The sequence below is a fragment of the Lactuca saligna genome, chromosome 4 (genome assembly GCF_052625555.1).
Source record: "Lactuca saligna cultivar CGN05327 chromosome 4, ASM5262555v1, whole genome shotgun sequence".
Taxonomy (NCBI): domain Eukaryota; kingdom Viridiplantae; phylum Streptophyta; class Magnoliopsida; order Asterales; family Asteraceae; genus Lactuca; species Lactuca saligna.
In genome coordinates this window covers 192,521,334-192,528,101 of record NC_136420.1, presented here as the reverse complement: position 1 = coordinate 192,528,101, position 6,768 = coordinate 192,521,334, and positions in this window count along the sequence as shown.

Here is a 6,768-nt window from a genome sequence, read left to right as displayed (position 1 = left end):
TTCCTAAAATTTGCACGCGGTGGAATTCTACCCGATACCGACGCTAAACGCGGCTTTCGGTCGCACCCGATTGAATTTCCGTCACCCGACGGGAACATTATAAAAACTCATGAAATAAATGTTTTTGGGCTAATAACATAAGTTCCTGAGTGATTTAGACGCTCATTAGAATAAAATAAACATATAAGTTTATACGATTAATTCCAAAGAGAAAACGGAACGAATCCGATAACGGCGACTTTCCGGGTAGAACGGGTTTTGGCGACGAACAAATTTCGGGTTGTTACATTATACCCCCGTTAGAGGGAATTTCGTCCCAAAATTCAAAGAATAGGATATAGATCATGAGTTTGAAATGAAACTTGAATGGATTCGATATTTTGGATCATCACTTTCTCAAGTGGAATCGGGTCTCTACGAAGATTTCGAAACATACGATGTGGAATTAAACTTTAGACGTTCGAATGAAATTCCCGGAAACTCTTCGGGACAGACATTTAGTAGAAAGAGCTACTAACTTCTCGTTTCTCGATGATCACAGAAACGAGGAATGTGGTAATTCGTACCAGGAAAACTCTTGAGTTTTAAAGCATGAAACAATACGAAGGTTGGATGTTGAAGATCATGAGAGTTAGATCGAGGAAGAGATATAGACGGGCAACCCTCTAGAAACCAGGGTAACAACATGAATGAGACTCCATCATTCCATGTTAAACGTAGCATCAAAGTATTATCACGAAAGGTTTCCCATTTAACTGAATGGAATAGAATAGTCCTCTGGACCGAGGATTCAATCTATAGGTACGAAGTTAGTGTTCTCCATCTCATTGGTTAGTCGTCTCGATGATGCACATTTCGATCGCATACGAGGAATTGAGCTTAGAAAACATTCGAATAGATAGATAACAGGTTTCCTTCCAAACACGGGAATCAAAAAAAATTGCAGGTATAAGAGTTATCAAAGAGAAGTATACCTGCGGCGACAGAGGGATCAGTGGTGGTAGTTGCTTTGGGGAAATTCCTTTTGAAGTGCCCTGCTTCACCACAATTGTAGCAGGCTAGGCTGATTCCTGCTCCCAATGATTGGTTTGTTGATTTGGCTGGTTTTCTGCAGGTTCGAGACAGATGGCCCTTCTTGCCACAGTTGTCGCAGCTCCTTTCGCGACATGGACCAGGAATGTGGTGATGGTAGTTGCACTTACCACACCAAGGAAGACTGCCAGTGTATCCACTAGTGGGAGTTTGGGCTGTAGAACCGACAGCTGAGACAACAATAGGGGCAGTAGCAGCATGGACTGCTACCGTTTGCTGTTTCTTGGAAGACCCTTTCGTACTCGGGGCCTTTCGCTTGTTCCGAGATTTCTTTTTGCTTTCACCTCCACTTGTGTCTGACTCGGGAGTGGTAGTTTCCTCATCTGAATTGTCTTCGTGATCGATCAAGATTTTCGCAAGACATTTAGCGCTATCGTACGTGTCTGGCTTCGCAGCCAAGACATTCCCTTTTGTTGGCTGGGTCAATCCCTAGATGAATCTCTCGATCTTTTTACTCTCCGGGGTAACCATTCCCGGACAGAGTAATGCCAGGTCATCGAATCTTGAAGTATAAGCTGTTATATTGGAACCCTTCATCTTAAGGTTCCAAAGTTCGTGTTCCAGTTTTTGAATTTCGCCTCGAGGACAGTATTCTGCAAGCAGAAGCTCCTTCATAGCTTCCCAACCCATGGCATTTGCTACGGGTAAGGTTAAGGATTTGACTCGGCCGTTCCACCAAGTCAGGGCTTTATCAAGGAAAGTGCAGGCGACAAACTTGACTTTGTCAGACTCCGAATAGGCACATACTTCGAAGATTGACTCAATTTTCTCGAACCATCGAGTCAAGGAAATGACACCTCCAGTGCCATCAAAGGTTGTGGGCTTCGCGTTCATGAAGTCTTTGTAGGAACCCCCTCTTCGGTGTTCCTGGCTGTCTTCTGGATTTTGGTGTTGGGGACCACCTCCGGAGCCACCGGGATTCATTTGAGACATAGCTGCCACCATTGCAGCAGTCAGAACTGTTTGAAGTGATGCGAGATCAAATTGAGGAGAAGATGGTGGCGGAGGAGGAGGATTATCGTTGTTCTTCGAGTTGGGTCTCTTTCTCGGAGGCATCTTGATCTAAAAAGATCAGGAAAGAGAGGATTATAAGTCCTCTGAATTGAATCAAGAGATATGGAACAAGGGATATCTCATCAAGACAGATATAGCATCATACTAAGCGATAAAGCAGGAAGGAGTTATCAGAACAGAACATTTTATCGCTAGTGGAATGATCAAGTAACATCCCGTATACGAGGATTTTCTACGAAGTATTGGCTCGAGAAATACTCCCATAGTATTTCATGGTTGCGTTGCAGCAACGATTCGTTGGTTGGAATGTTAGGTAAGTTTTAGGCATGCTGCGTACCACAGTCACTCCCAAGCACATGTTGGCCGTGTCTCGAATGAATATAGTTGGCCAGGCTATATTGACCCTAGACATGACTACATAACTGCCCAAGTTTAACCGCAGTGTACAACACCCATTTACTTATTTTTTGTTCTACTTGTAGTTACGGATTTCGGCGGTTCGGTATACTTGTATACTTTTGAAAATACTTGTAGTTTTGAAGATACTTTTAATTCAGAGCACTGAGGCCCTTTAATGTTTATAGTTTTATACCATGTAAGGTTTGGTATACTCTGTTCACTATAAACAAGGGCTCTGATACCAATCTGTCACACCCCGAAAACCAAAGGCGGAAACGTCCCCAGGGTTGACTCCAAGTTGTGTATCAAATCCAATGTACATAGTAATCACAGTAAACAAACATTACATTACATATATATGAAAGTTTACATTTGTTCAAAAGTAAAGTTATACAAGATATACATATGCATCATATAAACAAAAGTTGAGACGAGTCTTCCACGCACTCCGTCTTCATCAAAAGAGATCATCGGGTACCTGTCTAACTTGGACCTGAGAATACAAGTGGTTGGAAAATCAGCATAAAGCTGGTGAGTTCATAAGCGGTTTTGGTTTATGAAAATGTATCGGTTTCCTTTAGTTTCTGAAAAAGTTGTTATCCAAGAAAATCCCATATTTTCTTATGTGAAATTGGTTAAGTTATCATTTGTTACCAATTCGGTTATGTATTGTATTTTACCCCAGGAAAATCCCATATTTTCCTAATTATAAGATCAGTTGTATATCACAAAGTATAGTTTAACACACAAAACTATATAATGAAAATCTTGGGATTACTATCCCGAAAGATATATAAGATAGTTTGACACATCTAAAAGTGCAGGTTTAAGATCATGGGACTATCATCCCGGACTAAACACGAGATAAGTTGATGTATATATGTAAATGTAGATTGAAACCATGGGATCACTATCCCGAATAAGATACAGATTTGGAAAACCATGGGATCACTATCCCGTATAAGATATAGATACAAAACCTTGGGATCATTATCCTGTATAAGATATAGATTTAGAAAACCATGGGATCACTATCCCGTAGAAGATATAGTTAAAGACCTTGGGGAAAGACATGGATTTAGAAAACCATGGGATCACTATCCCGTATAAGATATAGATACAAAACCTTGGGATCATTATCCCGTATAAGATATAGATTTAGAAAACCATGGGATCACTATCCCGTATAGGATATAGTTAAAGACCATGGGGAAAGACATCCCGTACAAGTTGTAAGCATAAAACCATGGGATCACTATCCCGAAAGAGATCTAGAAACAATATCATAGGATCACAATCCCGAAAGAGATATAAAATATAGATGCAAAACCATGGGATCACTATCCCGAACGAGATATAGTTTCTGAACCCAAACTGTGAATAAGCTGGTATTAATACATATTGTGAGTCAGGTAACCATACTAATACGACAACGTGACCTCCTTGACGTTTGTCAGACGTCGAACGATATCCAGAAATTTGTCACCCTAGGCGTGCCCGCCTAACTGTAGCTAGCAGTTAAGGTGTGGGATTGTCAGTCTCGAATAGATCTATTCACAATTTCCGCACTCTCCCTCCAAGAGACTCTGGTTACACTTCCGGGGAGGAATTACTGATCATCCATAAAGGGTAGTGACTATCTCACAAACTAGTACTAAACTATTCATAGGGTTCTTGTAAGATATCGATATACAGTAGATTATGAAACATAGTACAATAAAGTATAGATACATACATGAAATTATCTGACAATACATTAAAATGATACGGAGATAAACTGAATCAAACGTAGTTTATCTAATAACTTGATATAGACATCAGTATACGATAGAAAGAATAGTAAAGACCCCCAAATTATTCCCATAATAATTTGATTAGTTTGATTGTTTGCTTAACTAAAATCCATTTAGTTGAAATCGAATAGTCATTCCTTATGCTCAGCATAATACATAAGGAGTAAAAGAGTTTATAGGTTTGTCAGATATTGTTTGAAACACATCAATGTTGTGATTGGAAAACAGTTATAGTTTGCTTGTATTCCCCCCCTGAAAACATTGAAAACAATGAAAAAGTCGTAGGGGTATGAACTCACTGGACGAGATACGAGACGGTTTGGATGCTAAGAGTTGATCCGGAACTTGTAAACACACGAGGTTCCTAATTATCATGTAAAGATACACATTTGTATCTAATTATGACTTAGATTGATTGTTGGATAGGGACAAATGCTTCAAGTCGCGATAACACTCCGATACAAGTGTTTGGAAGGACCCGGGTGGCGTTTAGGGACTTGAATGATACAAGGGACTTGGGAAATGAGTTGGGACATCAAAGGAACACCCCCCTTTAGGGAGTTTATGGCCAAAACACCCATCCCCATGAGTTTACGGCCGTAAACTCATGATGGGTGGTTTATGGTGCAATTTGGACTTCCAACACTTAGGGGATAATTTGTAAACTTGGTTTAAGGTCTTGGAATGATTACAAAACATCAAATAGACCCCCTTTATGGGAGTTTACGGCCTAGCATGGCTCCAAGGCCGTAAACCCCTATTTACCCAAGAAAATGATGTTAAATGTTGCTAGAACAAATCACATGTGATTGGTAGAATTTATCCAAGGCCTATCATGAGTTTGCAAGGGACTTTTGGGGTGTTTATGGAGTTTACGGCCCATGAGACCCCCCTCATGGCCGTAAAATCTTCTATAGGGTGCTTCAAGGAGTTTCAAGGTCTAAAACTTGCATGAAAGGACTTCTAAAATTCATCTAAGGGCCTTAGGGGTGTTTAGTTTGCATTCTAACACCAAGAATTTTGGAGTTTACGGCCCAAGAACAAGTCTTGGCCGTAAACCCTTAGAAATCCCATGAATGATGTGTTTTAGGCCCTCAAAGTATTTTTGGTTGGTCCCTTGATTTATTCCCAGGCTTTTGGTGGTGTTGGATGGCTTTCTAACACCTTAGAATTGGATTTATGCCAAGTTTTGGGGAGTTTACGGCCCAAGCACTCTCCTTGTCCGTGAACTCATCTAAATCCCCCAAAGTTCATGTTTCAAGTGTCCAAATGCTAGAATCAAGGTCCTATAATTCATATCTAGGCCATATAAGTGATTTGGAAGGGTTTAAGGGCATGAAAACCCTAATTATATGAGTTTACGGCCCAAGAATGATCCTTGGCCGTAAACTCCTTCAAACATCACAAAATTCAAGTTTTACATGTTTAGATTCCATATCTTGAAGTACCATAGCCATATCTAAAGTCCAAACTAGTCAAGGAGGGGTTTAAGGGCTCAAAACCCATCATTTTTGGTGTTTACGGCCTAGGCATCTTCCTGGGCCGTAAACTCATACATTGTGTCCCATTTCATGATTAAGTGTCTAATTTGGAAGCTAAACATGATATAGATTGAAGCTAGGAAGGTACCTTAAGGATTTGAAGCCTTAAAATTGAGTTTTGGACTCTTAATCTTTGGATTTTTGGAGAGAGGTTAGAGAGAGAGTAGTGAGAGAAGGAAAAGCTTCAAATGAAAGCTGAAACATTTTTATATAGTTCCTAAAATTTGCACGCGGTGGAATTCTACCCGATACCGACGCTAAACGCGGCTTTCGGTCGCACCCGATTGAATTTCCGTCACCCGACGGGAACATTATAAAAACTCATGAAATAAATGTTTTTGGGCTAATAACATAAGTTCCTGAGTGATTTAGACGCTCATTAGAATAAAATAAACATATAAGTTTATACGATTAATTCCAAAGAGAAAACGGAACGAATCCGAGAACGGCGACTTTCCGGGTAGAACGGGTTTTGGCGACGAACAAATTTCGGGTTGTTACATTATACCCCCGTTAGAGGGAATTTCGTCCCGAAATTCAAAGAATAGGATATAGATCATGAGTTTGAAATGAAACTTGAATGGATTCGATATTTTGGATCATCACTTTCTCAAGTGGAATCGGGTCTCTACGAAGATTTCGAAACATACGATGTGGAATTAAACTTTAGACGTTCGAATGAAATTCCCGGAAACTCCTCGGGACAGACATTTAGTAGAAAGAGCTACTAACTTCTCGTTTCTCGATGATCACAGAAACGAGGAATGTGGTAATTCGTACCAGGAAAACTCTTGAGTTTTAAAGCATGAAACAATACGAAGGTTGGATGTTGAAGATCATGAGAGTTAGATCGAGGAAGAGATATAGACGGGCGACCCTCTAGAAACCAGGGTAACAACATGAATGAGACTCCATCATTCCATGTTAAA